A 17969-nucleotide genomic window follows, 5' to 3' on the forward strand; every position below is an offset into this window, starting at 1 on the left:
AGCCAACTTGAAGGCTTGAAACTCCTCGTAACTCCTACTGGTAGTAAAGTTGGGTCACCTGAAGAAGGAGAGTCTTCATTGGTTGTACATTCTGATTACCAAACTCTAGTAATAGGCTATAATCCTAAATCTATTTCGGTTTCCAAACTTGCTGGTAGCTTTTCATCTACTAGTGATATAGGTGAAAAACCTGAGATATCTGAACCTGTTACTCCAACATCGGGGTTTGTCTCTCCAACTTCTAGTGGTCCTAATTCACCTAGGGTAGAAAGAGTAATCATCGAAAATCTTCCTTCTGGTTTGATAGCTATTGAAGAACTTGCTCCGGAAGAAGAAGTAGGCATCCCTATCCCTCAAAATCAACCGGTTATTGATCTAAGGGAGCGTGAATCAATTTTTTACAGTCCACCTAGAAGTACTACTTCGTATCTTTCTTTGACTAATTATTTGGAAAACCCAGCGTTAAGTTTTTCACCACCTCGTGCTCCTTATCATCCTAGAGGTTTTTATACTCCCGTAAATATGTCAGGTCAGTCGTCCATGTTTACTCAATCGCCTGAATCTTTTTTGTACGGCGGTCCTTCTGTTCCCTCTGGGTATCAGTCACTTTCTGGTACTTTTTTTGGAGCATCTCCTCAACCCATTGAACAAGGGTTATTCACTGGAAGCAATGGTGCAAAGCCGTTGAGCGTAGAGGACATTCTTATGATGTCAGGTTCTATTCCCAATTCTCAACCTCAAGGTGGCCAGTTACCACCTGGGGGGCAGCCTCAATTAACCTCAAGGTACACAATTTGCATCTGGGGGGAAACCTCAAGGACAGTACATACCTACGGTACAATACGTTCCTCAAGGTCAACCCCAAACTCAATATGTACCCCAAGGTCAACCCCAGTATCAATTTATACCTCAAGGTCAACCCCAGTATCAGTACGTGCCTCAGGGGTATCTACCCCAAGGTTAGTACTCGAACCAAGGTTTCCAACCACCCCAAGGTCAATCTTATGTTCAAGGAACGGGAAATGTACCTTTCAATTATCAATCCTACCCTCAACCTGGTTATGGTCCTCAATATTCTCAACCTGTTATGGGTCAGTACCCCGGAATGAACATAGTGTGGGATCCATCGCAAGCTCAACAAGTGTTGCAGCCAAATGTACAGTTGTCATCTCAAACTGGACAACCCTTAGTTTCTGGTTCACCCCAGCAACCAGTCCAGTCTAATATTCAAACTTTTGTACCTTCGGTAGTTTCTCAATCTGGGCCTACTGCGCCTCATACTCCATCTCAAACGACTGTTGCAACTGCCGCAACATCTGTTCAATCTACCCCACCTACTTCTGGAGTATCGACAGCTCCGGTTTCTAATGTTCCTGTATCTACTCCTCAGACATCTTTACCACCGTCTGGATCTACGATTCAAACTACGGTTCAGATGCCTGTAGGACAACCTGGTTTAAGTACGGTTGTCACAAGTCAACCACAATTCACCTATCAACCGTACCAGGGACAGTACCAATTCGGTCCTGCTGTCTAGCAGCCAGTTTATCAGTATCAACCGTATCCTGGGTACACTTATCAACAACCTCAACAACCCCAGTACGGTCCGGTTAATCCTGGTTTTTCGAGAGGATACAATATCCCGAACGCGATTCCTATTCCTAGTTATCTTGGATATCCTCCTCCTGGGGCTGGTCTCATGACCCAGAGTTTTAGGGATCCTAATCGGCAGTTACCGTTTATCGCAACTTTGGACTTACCTGACTTGTCGCGCCTAACGAACAATCCGATTAATTATCTTCCGTTTTGGCCGCCAATGCCGAATAAGTTGCCCAGTGACATTCCCAAGTTCGAAGGTAAATCTGGAGAGGACCCGTCGAACCATGTGATGACTTACCACCTCTGGTGTGCGTCTAACTCCATCACAGATGATTCGATCCGTCTTAGACTTTTCCAGCGCACTCTAATTGGTCTCGCGGCCAAGTGGTACATTGAGTTACCGCGAGGCACTTTTTATAATTTTAGTCAGTTAGCTACCTCGTTTTTAACTCATTTTCAGTTGCCAGTCAGATATGACAATGGCACGGAATTGTTAACTTCGCTAAAACAATCGACATCCATGTATATTTCAGATCATATTCATGAGTGGAGACGTCGACGACGCTTAGTGAAGGTATTTATTCCAGATCAAATCTTGGCTGAGTGGCTTGTAAAATCTTTGTTGCCAAGGATCACTGAAGATGTTGCTAAAGCCGGAGTTGTTACTGAGGAGCAAGTGATTGCTCAAGTGCAGTACCTTGACTTGGTCTATACTCAGTCAGGTACATTACACGAAAAGATCCCCGATCTTCCCAAGTCAAATCAAATCACTGCAGCTCCTTCGGGATCTCATGCCGCTGACGGTATGATTGGTACGGTTAACACTAAAAGTAACAAGAAGTCTTCCAAGAATTCTTCTCCTATCATAACCTTGCCTGATTCCCCGACAGGAGATTCTTCTGCAGAGGTTTCCGCCGATATTCACATTGTAGAGTCATCTACAGCCAAATCAAAATCCGGTGGGAAGAAGAAAGGAAATAAGAAGAATAAAACGGACAAAAGTTCAAAGGAGAAACCTGAAAAGGCGGAATCCAATGATGAAAAGCGCAAACCTCGTTATCCATGTCTCATTTGTGACGAAGAACATTTTACAAGAGACTGCCCTCATTGAGCAGAGGTTACGAAGATCGTCAAAGGTTCCCAAACTCTTGTTGTCTTGAAGGATCCATTTCCAAGTCAAGACAGTAAGATGATAGGTTCTTCCTCGAGTGCCAATGAAGAACCCATATTGATGATGTCCCATGTAAGGATTGCGACTTGATCGCAAGATTATGGTAGTAAAAGTCCTATTGATGGCAAAGAAGCAGAATCTTCTCATTCTAATCCATCAACCTCAGCTCCCGGTTCCGATCCACTACAGATCGAGAAACCTAATCCAGACTTAGTAATCAAACCGCCCGCCAAGGGTATACTTTGAAAGTCAGCTTTCAATCCACATGCGAGAGCGGCTCAGAATTATAACATTGTTGAGGATTTAGCTATTTCACCCTCAGCAATGTCGGCTTTGGAAGTGCTGCAATCATGCCCAGCACGGCGTAAATTACTTTTGTCGGCTATAGGAGTTGTTGATGTTCAGGACCCGAACCTAATAATCTTTGATCTAGAAAATAGTACACCGTGTTTGCCTCATCAAATGGCTTTCCAGATCCCAGTGATAGTAAAAAATAGGCCTATTCATCGAACTGTAATTGATGAGGGAGCCTCAACGTGTATTATGTCGATACAGTGTTGGAGATCGCTTGGTTCTCCTTCACTAAATCAATCCCCGACAATTCTTAAGGCCTTTGATGGCCGTGGGTTTCATCCATTTGGCATTCTACAGGATTTGCCTATAGGGGTTGAAGAAAAAACCGTTAGTCTAGATGTGGAGGTGGTTGATGCCCCTCTAGACTACAACCTTCTCTTGGGTCGAAGTTGGTCATACGTTATGACAGCGGTCGTTTCATCGGTCTTTAGAGTCATAAAGTTTCCACATAATGGAAAGATCGTAACAATAGACCAGCTGGCTTACTTTTCATCCAACCCAGCCTCTTCGGAGAGTATTCAGCATGTCGGTAAAACGACTATCCCATATGAGGATGTTGGAGTAGGATTAGTTAAAGATGCCGGTTTACTGGGAACTTTTCCTTTTCCTCCAATCAACGCATCATCTTCATTTGCAACCATTCAAATGATTACATCAGACACTATTTTTTATGATGACCCTTGGATCGTTCCTTCTGAATCTGAAATAGACTCATTTGGTAATTCCATGCCTTTGAGTCCATATGAAATTGCCTATGAAGCCGTGCAGTCTTTTGTCGACCCGTGTTCAACCGAAAATGACTTAATGAATGTGGTCCGTGAGGAATCACTTTTCACATCAACCTCGGATTTAACTATGTTTTCTGAACTTGTTCACTCTGATGAGCAAATTCGTGAAATCCTATGTGTAGATGATTTACCATGGGAAGATCTCCATCACAGATCTTCGTTTTTACCTGAGGATGATTGTTTTGAAAATGATTTCTCATCAATCTTTACGACTGAATATGTCAAGGAACCTCAGAATCCAATGAAACATCCCGATTCAGAGTTAAATTTGGGAAACATCTCTCGAACTATTCCTATTGACATTTCGGTTAAGCTCGGAATTGTTGAGAACATTCATATAGGTGCCTCGTGTACAGATGACGAAATTCAATTATATAAGGCCCTATTTCAAGAATTCCGCGACGTGTTTGCCTGGTCCTATGAGGAAATGCCAGGAATTGATCCCGCGATTGTTGTTCATGAGATCAAGACTTACCCGGACGCTAAACCCGTCCGGCAACATTTGCGTCAGATTCACCCACAAAAAGCTGCTGCAATTAAAGCAGAAGTTGAAAAACTGTTGAAAGCAGGTTTCATTTATCTGATCCCGCTAACGGATTGGGTATCGAATATTGTTTCGGTTAACAAAAAATAGGGGACAATAAGAATATGCATTGATTATAGGGACATTAATCGAGCCTGTCCAAAGGACAACTACCCAACTCCCTATATCGATCAAATCATTGATGATTGTGCCGGCAGCGAAATATTTTCCTTTATGGACGGTTTTTCCAGGTATAATCAAATCAACATTCTACCTGCCGATCAACCAAAAACGGCTTTCATTTGTCCATGGGGGACATTTGCTTATTGCAAATTACCTTTTGGGCTTAAGAATGTCGGAGCAACTTTTCAGAGGGCGATGTCTTATGCGTTTCATGACATCAAGCACATTGTGCAACCCTATCTCGATGACTTGCTTGCTCATTCATTACATCGAGCTGATCACCTCGTCCACTTACGAGCAATCTTTATGAGGTGTAGGCATTATCGTATTTGGTTGAACCGACACAAATGTGTCTTCTGTATAGAAACGGGTCGACTGCTGGGATTTGTAGTTTCAAAAGCCGGCATTCGCGTTGATCCCTCGAAGGTCGAAGCTATCATCAATTTGCCTCCTCCTTCGAGTCTTCGCCAACTCCAAAGTTTGCAGGGGAAAGCAAACTTTTTACGACGATTCATTCCTAACTACGCCGAGGTTACAAAGGGTTTTACACGGTTGTTGAAACAGAACACTCAATTCTCTTGGGATGAGATAGCTCAGAAATCTTTTGATGCACTCAAACACGCGTTGACCCATGCACCGTTGTTGCATCCTCCCAACTACAACCAGAATTACTTTTTGTATCTTGCCGCCTCCCATTCCACCATTGGAAAGGTCTTAGTTCAGGAAGATGAATTCGGAACGGAACATGTGATATATTACCTTAGTCGAACGTTAAATCCAACTGAGCTAAAATACTCACATGTGGAGAAATTGGCATTGGCAGCCGTTCAAGCTGTCCAACGTTTTCATCACTACATTTTACTACGTAAAACTACGGTAATTTCGAATTGCAACCCTATGATCTACATTTTGACCAAACAATTGCTAGGGGGAGAGTACTCTAAATGGATCTTTATCCTGCAGGAGTTCGACTTGGAGTTTGAGAAATCTAAGTCTAAGAAATCTTTAGTTTTTGCAGAGTTAATGTGTGACTTCCCGCGTGCTGACACAGAAACTATGGCAGAGGAGCCCATTGCGGACGAATCTTTGTTTCTAATCAGCACTTTAGATCCGTGGTATGGGGATATCATCGTCTATCTCCAAACCCAATCCTTTCGGCCAGAAATTTCAAGGTCGGAACGTCGGAAAATTCGCTTCCAGTCCCAACAATTCAAAATTATTGGAGATACTCTTTATTGCCGTGGGGCGGACTCTATTTTTCGACGTTGCTTAACTCACGAAGAAGCTGAAAGAGTTCTAAATGACTGTCACTCTGGAGCATGTGGCGGTCATATGTCTGGGTATGCCACAGCCCAAAAGATATTGCGCGCTGGCTATTTATGGCCGTCCTTGTTTAAAGATTGTATTACGGCGGTCCGAAAATGCCACAACTGCCATATTTTTTATCGTAAGATGCGCGCTCCACCTGCTCCTCTCCACCCTATAATTGTCGTCGGTCCTTTTGCCAAATGGGGTATCGATTTTATTACATGTAAACCTCACTTGGCCGGGGGGCATGCGTATATCATCCTTGCGGTAGATTATTTTACTAAGTGGGCTGAGGCGATGCCTACATTCGAGGCAGACGGCAAGACAGCTGCAATTTTCGTGTTCAATCATATAATTGCTAGGTTTGGTGTCCCACAAGCGATAATCACTGATCATGGGTGTCATTTTCGAAACGTTATGATGACCGAACTTACAGGCCAGCTTGGTTTACGTCACGATAGTTCAACTCCTTATTATCCACAAGCGAATGGTCTGGTTGAATCCATCAACAAAGTTTTAGTTATCATGATCCGACGAATCATTGGGATTCATCGGTCGAATTGGCACAACATGCTATTTTCAGCGCTTTGGGCGTACCGAACTTCAGTAAAAACATCAACAGGGTTCACTCCTTTCCAACTAGTCTATGGTTTGGAAGTTGTGTTACCCATTGAGTGTGAAATCCCGTCACTACAAATGGCCATCGAGTTTCTTCCAGCTACTTCCGAAGAGGAAAAGCGTTTGTTATACTTAGCTCAATTAGATGAGAATCGATGTGATGCTGCATTGGCGATCAAGACTCACGCAAAACGCATGAAAGCTCAGTATGATCGGAATGTGGCCCCTCGAAATTTTTCGGAAGGAGACCTAGTGTTATTGTATGATCAAGCTAATGATAAATTAGGCGCTGGGAAATTCGTTCCTATGTGGCATGGTCCCTATATTGTTAAGCGAAAGCTAGCAAAAGGGGCCTATGAATTGGTAGACTTTGATGGGGACTCTTTGGGTAAACCCAGAAATGGCCTTTACTTGAAGAGGTACTATGCTTAAAAGAATGGGGTATGGAGATTTTTAGTTAGGATAGTTTTTTCTTTCTAGCTGGTGTATTTTAGTTTACAAAGTGTGCTTAGCTTAGAGAGTGTTTTTTCGTCATTATTCCTGCTTATCTTAGTTTTACTCTTGATATTGCAGATGTCAATGCCTCTCCAAACATACATTGGATTTGCTGATGGTGCCTGTCGTAATACACGGAACATCTCTTCCGCAGCTTGGGTTATCTATTCGCCCTCTGACGAGTTAGTTTCTATGCATGGGGTAAGCCTCGGTCAAACAACAAACAACATTGCAGAGTACAGTGCAGTGATTGAGTTATTGTCTGAATCTATTTCATTTGGGATTCGGAGTTTGATAGTGAGGTTAGATTCTGAACTCGTTGTGTTACAGCTTAATAGAGTGTATGCCATTAGAAATCCAGTGTTATTAAGATTATTTTTGAGAGTGCGTCTCTTGGAACGTGAGTTTGATTACATTGAATATCAACATATTCCAAGGTCTTTAAATACATTAGCAGATGCAATTGCTTCTCGAATGTTAAATAGACATTTGCAATAATCATACATGTAAATTTAAAACCATTCCATAACATGATTTACAAGATAAGCCGGGAATAGTAATATATATATATAGGAGTGTGTCAAAAAATACATCGTCTTCGATCATAGGTTGAAAAACACCTTATGATCGGCAAAAATGATAAGTACAAAAAACAAAAATGTCACATGTGCCCACAAAAGGCGATCATCCTATCACTGGTGATGATCTCTATAAGAAACCACTGCCCGGGCCACCTTGCAAAGGAACCTCCTAAAAGGTCCCGGGACTCCAATCGCATAGCGCTGAATTCGATGAGGAATGTCGTCTATTGTGGTCTCAGGTACATCCCCTGTCAAGCGCTCAAGATGACCCTCCAACTCGGCCAAAACCTCTATTGATTCGTCCTGTGGGGCTGGCGCGGGTGCAACTGGTTGCCTCCTCTCGAAAGGCCAGAGAGCGGCTGGTCGCTGTGGACCCACATCTGCATTTGAAATTTTTACTATCAGTTTTGAGACGATGAAAAATATAAAAAAAAAAAAATTAATTAAAATAGGAAAATTTGAAAAGGATTTTACCTCACTCGTCCCACTACTCTCCTGGTGGAAGAGCCATGTCTGGTTCACCACGAAAATCTATCCCAGCGTAAGGGAAATCCTGAATGGCAAAGACCTGGTTTTCCAACCATTGGAAATACTCAGGTTTGAACCTAGCAACCTCTGTCCTCTCGTCCGGGTGACGGGCCATGACTGCGACCCATCGCATCAGTTTGGGCTCTCGAGGAAGCCCAGCTCCAACAGTAAGGTGCTGTGGGATCAGCATAGGAACCCTCTCTAGGCCAAAACTCACGACCAAAGCCCCATAACCAAAGGTCTTTAGTCATCCGCTCTTGGCCCTGGTCAGTTGGCCTTTCACATTGGCCAGCACAGCATTGCACCAGTTGAAGATGGTGCCTTGAAAGCAATCAACTGTCATACGCATCTGGGATCCAGTGGCAACATGTAATGCGGCAGCTCCGCAAAATCTGGTGACAGTAAACGCAATCACCATGAGCTCAGGACGGGATATGGTCTTTATGTCTATCCCTTTGTCTTTAGCCTGGCTGTTGCAGTACTCTAGCCGGAGGCTATCGACAGACTGGCCACCTGGCCTAGTCCCGTATAGAGTCAAGTCTTCACCTCTCTTAGGCAAACCAGTCAAGAAATAAATGTCCTCCGGCTCGATTTCGAGCCGGTGCCCGCCAATGAAAAAACACTGGTCCTGTATGCTCCATCTGTCAACCAGCCACTGTAAGAAGTCCACCTGAGCCCTCATGCCAGGAATGGTCCAGATCTTGTACAATCTGCACGCCCTCAAAGCATCAAGTGAAGGCTGATGATTCCATGTGGTGGTATCCACGTCCTCATGCTCTCGTTCACGCCAATCTAGCATGATATACTCTCTGCATCAAGTATAAAGATTCATTAAATTGCTAGAAAACATTTTGATTAATCCATTTTTGAGAAATTTTGGGGTCAAAACCCTTGCGGCGGGGTACGCACCCTCCGAGTTAGACACCGTGCGTGGGTACGCACTTTGTCTACATGGAAGGTGCGGACCCCGAGCTTTTTCCCAATGGAGAAAAAGTTGAGGTCGGCGGGTCCGCAATGGTAAACCTGCGGACCCCCGCGCGCGAGTTTTGCGCCTAAAAACCCTCCCAAAAAATGAAATAAAGGACTAAATCAAAAAATTAAACGGTTGAAAATGAAGAGTAGGATGATGTGGATTACCTGGAGAAGACGGCGCTCAATTCTGACGGTTGGATTTTCCACAATCTTCACGGGAAGTTTTCTAAGCAAAAGCACTATTTTCTCACCCAAACTCGAACGGTAAAAATGAATTGACAAAGGCCCTTTTTATAAGTTTTTTGAGTAAATAAATCGTAAATTTGTTTATGTTTCACTTTGAAAAGGTATTTTGCAACGCTTTTATCCATTTCAAACAGGTATGAGTAATGTTTGTGTTTCTGTGCAGAATAAAGGATTATTCAGGCGAAATCTATCATTTTCAACGAAAAAACAAGTAGAGTCATCTTTAAGCCCTTTTCTGACTCCTAAAATATGAAAAGATTGCCGAGCGTTTCTTTTACACTCATTAAAACGAAATTAAAAGACAGTCCACTTACAGCTCTTTTCCGACCGTAAAAACATGAAAAGATTGCCGGATTTTTGTCGTTTCGAATTCAATATTGGTTATAAAACGACATGTCGTTGATCGCTTTTTTTACTTTTTCGGATCAATGACACTAATAACGAAAAGTACTCCTTGGTCGTAAAAGATCAAGCGGTTCTCTCAAGTATTATTTTATACTTTTTCGGGCTTGGGAGACACAAATTTACGAAAAAGGTCAACCCTGGAGTCTTCTTAAGTTTTTTTTCAGACTCTCTAAAATTGAAAAACGCCGAGTTTCTCCTATACCAGACTCGTTAAAATTTCACAGTAAAGGACATGTTCAATTACAAACAGGAACGAACCACTCCTTCTTAGGGTTCGAATCTAAACTAAGTTGGACTCATCCAAAGGATGAGCTTATAATCAAGCAAATGTTATCCTCCTCAAGCTTGTCAAAAATAAAGAGGTACTTGCCAGAAATGGTGGGGGAAAAGAGAGAAAAATAAGTCTTTTTGTCATACTTTGTAACCACTCTTGAACACGACACTTTTATTCACCTGTGTTGGGAAATCCTTTGCCTAACAGTTGGTCAAACCACATTGAAAGTCTTCAGCCGATTTCTGGGTATTAACTTTGGGTCAATTGTCACCAAGCCATCTGTCGTGGCGTTATGTGTTCAAGAGGTCACTGCCAATAAGCCATTCATCTGCAAAATATCTGTCATCCATCTTGACCATCCCTGAGTCAGTCCTTGCAACTAAATTTCTTCAACTTGATCTATGATTTCGTGTTGTGGGCTTGCCTACGACGGATCGCTTTCTATCGACATCAGCTCATTATCTAGAAAGATGATCTAGGAATCGTCAGTACCTTGAGATCTGCATGCTTCAATGGCAGGTTTCTCGCCTTTGACGACAGTTTACATCATTGACTTTCGATCAAAGGATTCCGTGACATGTTCGACATCAACACATTTATTCACACCTCATGGATTGTACTGGGTACTTTGAGAGCCATTGACATCACTGGTGGTTTCTCTCACACTTGTTAACAGTTTACATCATTGACTGGTAATCAAGTGGTTTCTACCATGTTTGACATCAACACATTTATTCGCATGGATAGAATCGTACTATTTTGGGAAGTAGAAATGAAGACCTTGGATCTAGTTTCCACCATCCAGGTTGCGAGGAATTTTGTATTCATTATGTTGTGGACTATTCATAAACAGATGGTTGCGTCCATACTGTGTTCACACGAGTCTATACTTATGATGTTTTACAAGATCATTCCTATATCAGAGCAGTAGATAGTTTTCTAGTTAGTTTTGATCTGAGTATGGGAATGCCTACCTCAGCGATGATATGATCTCATATATATATCTTGCATTGAATGTTTTTACAGGTTCCGATCGGGCTCTCCACAAGATGATCTTCGAAATGATAAAGTACTTCACTCTTCCTATATGATAAATGAAATCCTCATCTATTAAAAACTTCGCACTTTAGGGGGCAATCTTTTACACAAAAATATCTTCACCATGATTATTTGCAGTCAGTATGGGTCTATCATCACTTGTATTGTCCTCCTAAACAAGTCTAAGACCTCAGCTCTTCAAATCAAGCTTTAGAAGTGGGAGAAAGACATTAAATATCAATGTAACTCTGGTTCCGCACTTTCTCTCATGGTCACCTGCGGTCCTGCACCTTTTGTGTACAAAAGCTGCGTACCTACCCACTCTGTTCCTAACGGTGTAGGTGCGGACCCCTGTGAAAGTCAAAAGGCGCAAGTTTTATCTTAAAAAACTCACTTTGGGTTAATTCTAGAGTTTTCTAGAAGGAATTTTGACGTGGATTGTTTGCTCTGAGGTGGTTCATGCATCCCAAAAGAGAAGGAGCTAATCCCTTGACTAAAGGAGATATCCCTTTGAAGGAGGGCTTTATCCCTTTGAAGGAGGACCTAGTAACTTCCCTCCATTGCACTATAAATACAGGCATTGGGGTGAGGTCTAGGGAGGTTAGAAGCTAAACATTTTGAGGGTAAATGCTGGTGAAATTAAGACTCTTTGGTTGAGCTTGAGAGCAGAGATCACATACCTCTTGGTTCCATTGGAGAGTGAGTGAAACTTGTCAAAGTAGAGGAGACATCTTGTTGGACCCTGGGAGGAGCTTGTACAGCGTCAAGGCAAAGGTTGTAAGGTTCTTCTTCTTTTGAATTAATACAATCAAACTAATTTTTCTCAACAAGTATCTTATGTTATTTGTTTCATGGACTCCTTGACTTTCATGTTAAATATGTTTTATGCAATTGGTTTTTCAGGTGCTATTTAATGTGTTTGCCTTGTTTGTGTTTGCAGATTCGCGAAAAGGATCTCATTTGGATCAAAGGAGCGAGGGCATCCACAAGCTTGCGTTGGACCAAAGGTAGGCCCTAAAAACACTTGTTTGCTATTGTTTATTAAAGCATATTTAGAGAAAGATAGTGTCTGGTTGGTTTGCTTATCGTTAGGTCTTCTTTTGATTCTAGGAAGGTCTATCTTGTCCGCAAGATCGACACATTCCGTGCGACAGCTTCTCTTTAATTTTTTACTTTTTTCTTTTTCTCGTTTTTTCTTCTTTTTTTTATTTTTATTTTCCTTCTTATGTTGATTAGAGGCTATATTAACTGAGAACCATGATACTACCAATCACATTCATCTCCTTAATTATTTATTTAGTGAATTTCTCCTTTGATAGAGGTAGTTTGTATAGTTTCAATCGCTAGCCATTGACTAAAAGTGGAATTCCTTTTTCATAAATCGTTTTGGTGAATTTCTCCTTTGATAGAGGTATTTTGTATAGTTTCAATCGCTAGCCATTGACTCAAAGTGGAATTCATTTTTCATGACATCTTTCCACCAAATAAGGGCCTAGCCATCTTGTCATCAGCTTTCCCTTGAATTAATTGAATCTTGAGTCATATAGCAAGGCCTAGTCAACCTCTTGGAAAGTCATTTTTCTCATGTTTTTGTAATTCCAAATCTCCCTTTGCAATTGGACTACCTCAGTATGCATGAGGGCCTATAGTCCAAACTCATCAAGAGCATTGAGTTGTTGCATACTCTCTTTTTTAGCGTTGGTGATGTCCAAATCCAATTGTTTTTCCATTATCAGGGTGTTGTATTCAAACTCAATGGACATTTTGCACAAAAATTGTCACCTTGAGTAGTAGTCTCGTTTTGAGTTCTTATAGAAAAAGACAAAAAGATTTTCTTTCCATTTCCATGTTGAAAGAAAGACTAGTTTCTTAAAGAATTTCATTCTCGAACTCTTTCTTTTAGCTAGAAATTCATTGAAATAAAAACAATTTGTTTATCGTTTTAGGTGCATTTTTTAGTGTTTTTTGAGTCGATTCTTCATGCCATCAAAGTTTCATTTCCATACCTATTGACTTAAAGAACAACCCATAAAAGAAACGCTTAATTAAAATTGATCTAGTAATCGTTTTTATTCTAGGGCTCTTATCACCAATATAGCTTAGGCTAGTATCTTGGAGTAGGGAGTAATTAACTCTCCAAGATAGTTAAAACAAACAAGTAGTTATATCTTGCGGTAGGAAATAAATCCAATTGTAATTGATACATTCTGGGAAGCTTCTCTTAAAGGAGTCAATCATGAGATCATGTCCGAACCTTTGAGACAATCAAGTCTGTTTCATTGGGAAAGATAGAAGATTTGCACGTATTATAAATGGTAAACCTCGGATTAACCATTTTCGAGGAGCCTGGGGTCACTTGTTGGTAAACCTCGGATTGATCATGTCGAGGAGCCTTCAAGGGGATTGAGCTTTTTTACTCTGCCCTTGCGCGTAGATCGAATCATAGACTGTTCCCCCAGTTGTATTTGTTGTTGTTGGTAACCTTAGTTTCCATAAACTTAAGATTATTTCCTACGGTGACGGTGAAGGACAAGTCTCACTATACCTGGAGCAGACATCGACTAGACTCACTTGGACTCTCTGGGGGGTTCTCTTCACTCGAGATGGTTATGTGAATAAACTTGTGCCAATCTGTTTCATTAAGCAGGTTGTCGGGGTAACTGTTCCAACCACCCTTTCTATATTAAAATTATACGACGTTGGATTTCATCACCAACTAGTGTTTTTAGTATATGGGAAGTTACTGTTTGTGTGTGGTTTGAACTCTTAGATTTTTTTATGCATGTGATTCAATTATTTGTTTCTTTAGAGACTTTAGGTGCTTTTATTAAAATTTTCTTTGTTTGCGTGTGATTATTTTCATCCTACACCCAGAGATTATTATCCTTGATCAATCATGTCAAGACAGTCATTTATGTTTTCCCAATCACCGGAAACATTTTTATATGGCAGTCCTACTGTTCCTTTGGGGTACCAGTCACTTTCTGGTACTTTTTCAGGAGCAACTCCTCGACCGAATGAACATCAGTTATCACCTAGTAATAATGGAACAAAAACGTTGAACACAGAGCAGATTTTTATGATGTCTGGTAGTATTCCAAATCCTCAACCTCAAGGTAGTTAGTTACTGCCTGGGGGGCAAGGTAGTTAGTTACCCCCTGGGGGGCAAGGTAGTCAGTTACCACCTGGGGGCAACCTCAAGGTAGTCAGTTATCGCCTGGGGGGCAACCCCAAGGTAGTCAGTTTCTGCGTGGAGGGGTACCTCAAGGTTTTCAACCTTCAGGAATGTACATACCCCAAGGTCAACCCCATATTCCTCAGGATGCTTATCAATCCCAAATTCAGTACGTGCCTCGGGGTTATCAACCTCAAGGTCAATACCCAACTCAAGGTTTCCAACCACCTTTTGTTCAGTCATTTTTACAAGGAACTGGAAATGTACCTCCTAATTATCAGCCCTATGTTCAACCAAGTTATGGTCCTCCATACATGCAACCTTTTATGGGTCTCGGAATGAATATGGTGTGGGATCCATCTCAAACTCAACAGACTTTGCAACCTAATGTGGAGTTATCTAATCAACCTGGACAACCTTTGGTTTTTGGTCCAACCTAGCAACCTGTCCAACCTATGGTTCAAACCTCTGCACCTGGTTTAGTTCAACAGTGTGGGCCTATCTCACCTCAGACTCCGCCTCGAACTACAGCTACAACCGCTTCATTTTATATTCAACCTACCACACCTGTTTCTGGAGTATCTGTAGCTCCGGTTTCTACTATCCTTGTATCAGTGCAAACTCCTCAAGTCTTTGTGCCCCAGTCAGGACCTACGGTTCAGACTTTGGTCAAGAAGCCTACAGGACAAGTTGGTCCAAGTACAATTGCCACAAGTCAACCGTACCAGGGACAGTATCAATCCGGTCCTACTGTACAAAATCCAGTTTATCAAAATCAACCATACCCTGGCTATACTTATCAACAGCCTCAACAACCCCAGTTTGGTCTAGTTAATCCTGGTTTTCTAGGAGGTTATAACATTCCTAATGCAAATCCGATTCCAGGTTATCCTGGATATCCTCCTCCTGGAGCTGGTCTCATTACTCAAGGTTTTCGTGAACCTAACTGTCAGTTACCATTTATTGCAACTTTGGATTTACCTGATTTGTCGCGCCTTACGAATGATCCGATTTACTATCTTCCATATTGGCCGCCAATGCCTAATAAGTTGCCTAGTGATATCCCGAAATTCGAGGGTAAGTCAGGTGAGGATCCGTCAAATCATGTTATGACTTATCACCTCTGGTGTGCATCTAATTCAATCGTTGATGATTCAATTCGATTGCGTCTTTTTCAAAGAACTCTTATTGGTCTTGCCGCCAAATGGTACATTGAGTTACCACGAGGCTCTTTTTATAATTTCAGTCAGTTAGCCACTTCTTTCTTAACTCATTTTCAGTTGCCTGTCAGATACGACAATGGCACAGAATTGTTAACTTCACTAAAACAATCCACGTCCACATATATTTCTGATCATATTCATGAATGGCGACGTAGAAGGTGTTTAGTGAAAGTTTTCATTCTGGATCAAATTTTAGCGGAATGGTTCGTTAAATCATTGTTACCTAAAATCACTGAAGATGTAGCTAAGGCAGGAGTTGTCACTGAAGAGCAAGTCATTGCTCAGGCTCAGTACCTTGACCTCGTTTATACGTAGTCAGGTACTTTACATGAAAAAATCCCTAATCTTCCAAAAACTACAACTCCTTCGGGGTTTCATGTTGTTGATGGTATGATTGGTTCAGTTAGTATTAAAAGCAAGAAGAATTCTTCAAAGAATTCTTCTCCTACAATAACTTTACATGATTCCCCGAAAGGAGATTCTTCCACTGAAGTTTTTATCGACATGCATGTCGTAGATTCATCTATGACCAAATCCGGTGGTAAAGAGAAGGGGAAGAACAAAAAAAAACAAAATTAAAAAGATAAAACAAATAAAAATGAATCTATTGACGAAAAACAAAAACCTCACTATCCTTGTTTCATTTGCGACGAGGATCATTTTACTAAAGAATGCCCATATCAAGCAAAGTTTTCAAAATTTGTTAAAGGTTATCAAATGCCTGCACTCTTAAAGGATCCTTCTCCTTCTCAAGATATTAAGGTGGTTGCTTCTTCCTCGAATACCTCAGAAGAACCCATTATGATGATGTCTCATGTCAGGATTGCGATGCGATCGCAAGGTTATGGTAGTAAAAATCTTGTTGATGGTAAAGAAGTAGAATATTCTAATTCAAACACATCAACTTCATCTCCTCCTGGTTCTGATCCGCTACAAATCAAGAAACCCAACCCTGACTTAGTAATCAAACCGCCTGCTAAAGGTATATTTCGGAAATCAGCTTTCAATCCACATGCAAGAGCTGCTCAGAATCATAACATTGTTGAAGACCTAGCCATTGCCCCTTCAATAATGTCGGCTTTGGAAGTGTTGCAATCATGCCTAGCACAGCGTAAATTACTATTGTCTACTATAGGAGCTGTCAATATTCAGGATTCAAACCTAATAATCTTCGATTTAAAGAATAGTACACCCCACCTCCCTCATCAAATGGCTTTCCAGATTCCAGTGTTAGTCAAAAACAGACCTTGCTTTTGGACTGTGATTGATGAAGGGGCTTCTACGTGTATTATGTCGATCCAGTGTTGGAAATCGCTTGGTTCTCCCACACTCAATCAGTCTCTGACAATTCTAAAGGCTTTTGATGGCTGAGGGTTCCATCCTTTTGGTATTTTGGAAGATTTACCTATAGGGGTCGAAGGCAAAACCGTTAATCTAGATGTGGAAGTGGTTGATGCCCCTTTAGATTACAACCTTCTCTTGGGTCGCAGTTGGTCTTATGCTATGACTGCTATTGTTTCATTGGTCTTTCGGCTTATTAAGTTTCCTCATAACAGAAAGATCATTACAATAGACCAACTGACTTATTTTTCATCTGACCCGGCCTCTACTAATAGTGTTCAGCATGTTGGTAAAACAACTATCCCTTACAAGGATGTTGGGGTAGGTTTGATTAAAGATTTTGGTTTACTAGGAACTTTTTCCTTCCCTCCTCCTAACGTATCGCCTTCTATTGCCACTATTCATTTGATTTCATCGAATACTGTTACTCTTGATGGTCCTCGAATCATACCTTCTGATTCTAAGGTGGATTCATTTGATGGCGCGATGCCTTTGAGTCCCTTTGAAATTGCATATCAGGTTGTACAGTCGTTTTCTAATTCCTGACCTATCGCGAGGATAGTTTTTTCCTGTATCAACCTCATTAAAAAATGAAACCGGATGTTGCGAGGATAGTTTTTTCCTGTATCAACCTCGTTAAAAAATGAAACCAGATGTTGCGAGGATAGTTTGTTCCTGTATCAACCTCGTTAAAAAATGAAACTGGATGTCTAGAGAATAGTTCCTTGTCTTGTGTCAAGCTCATTAAAAGATGAAACAAGGAGTCATGAGCATATTTCCTTGTCTTGTGTCAAGCTCGTTAAAAAATGAAATGAGGGTTTTGAGGATAGTTCTTTTCCTGTGTCAACCTCACTAAAAAATGAAACAACTCCCTTTCCAAGTCGAGTCTTTCCAAGATCTCGAAAGTGAACCTTCATTCCATCCACCTGGTTGAATGCAATGAAGCTTGGGGAGCGTGTACCTCGATTTGAGTCATTATGCTAGGGGCATGCAAACTTATAACAAGCATAGTTTTTCGTTTCAAGCTTGTGCAAACATGAAACCGAATCCAAGCAGAGTTCTCTATGGTTCAAGCTTGTGTAAAAATGAACCTATACCCGATTTATATCTCGTGATCGCCATTTTCATCTGCTAAATTCTATTAGAT

This window comes from Pinus tabuliformis, chromosome 6 (genome assembly GCF_031772625.1).
Source record: "Pinus tabuliformis cultivar Carrire ecotype Pingquan chromosome 6, CPIR1, whole genome shotgun sequence".
In the NCBI taxonomy this organism is placed as follows: Eukaryota; Viridiplantae; Streptophyta; class Pinopsida; order Pinales; family Pinaceae; genus Pinus; species Pinus tabuliformis.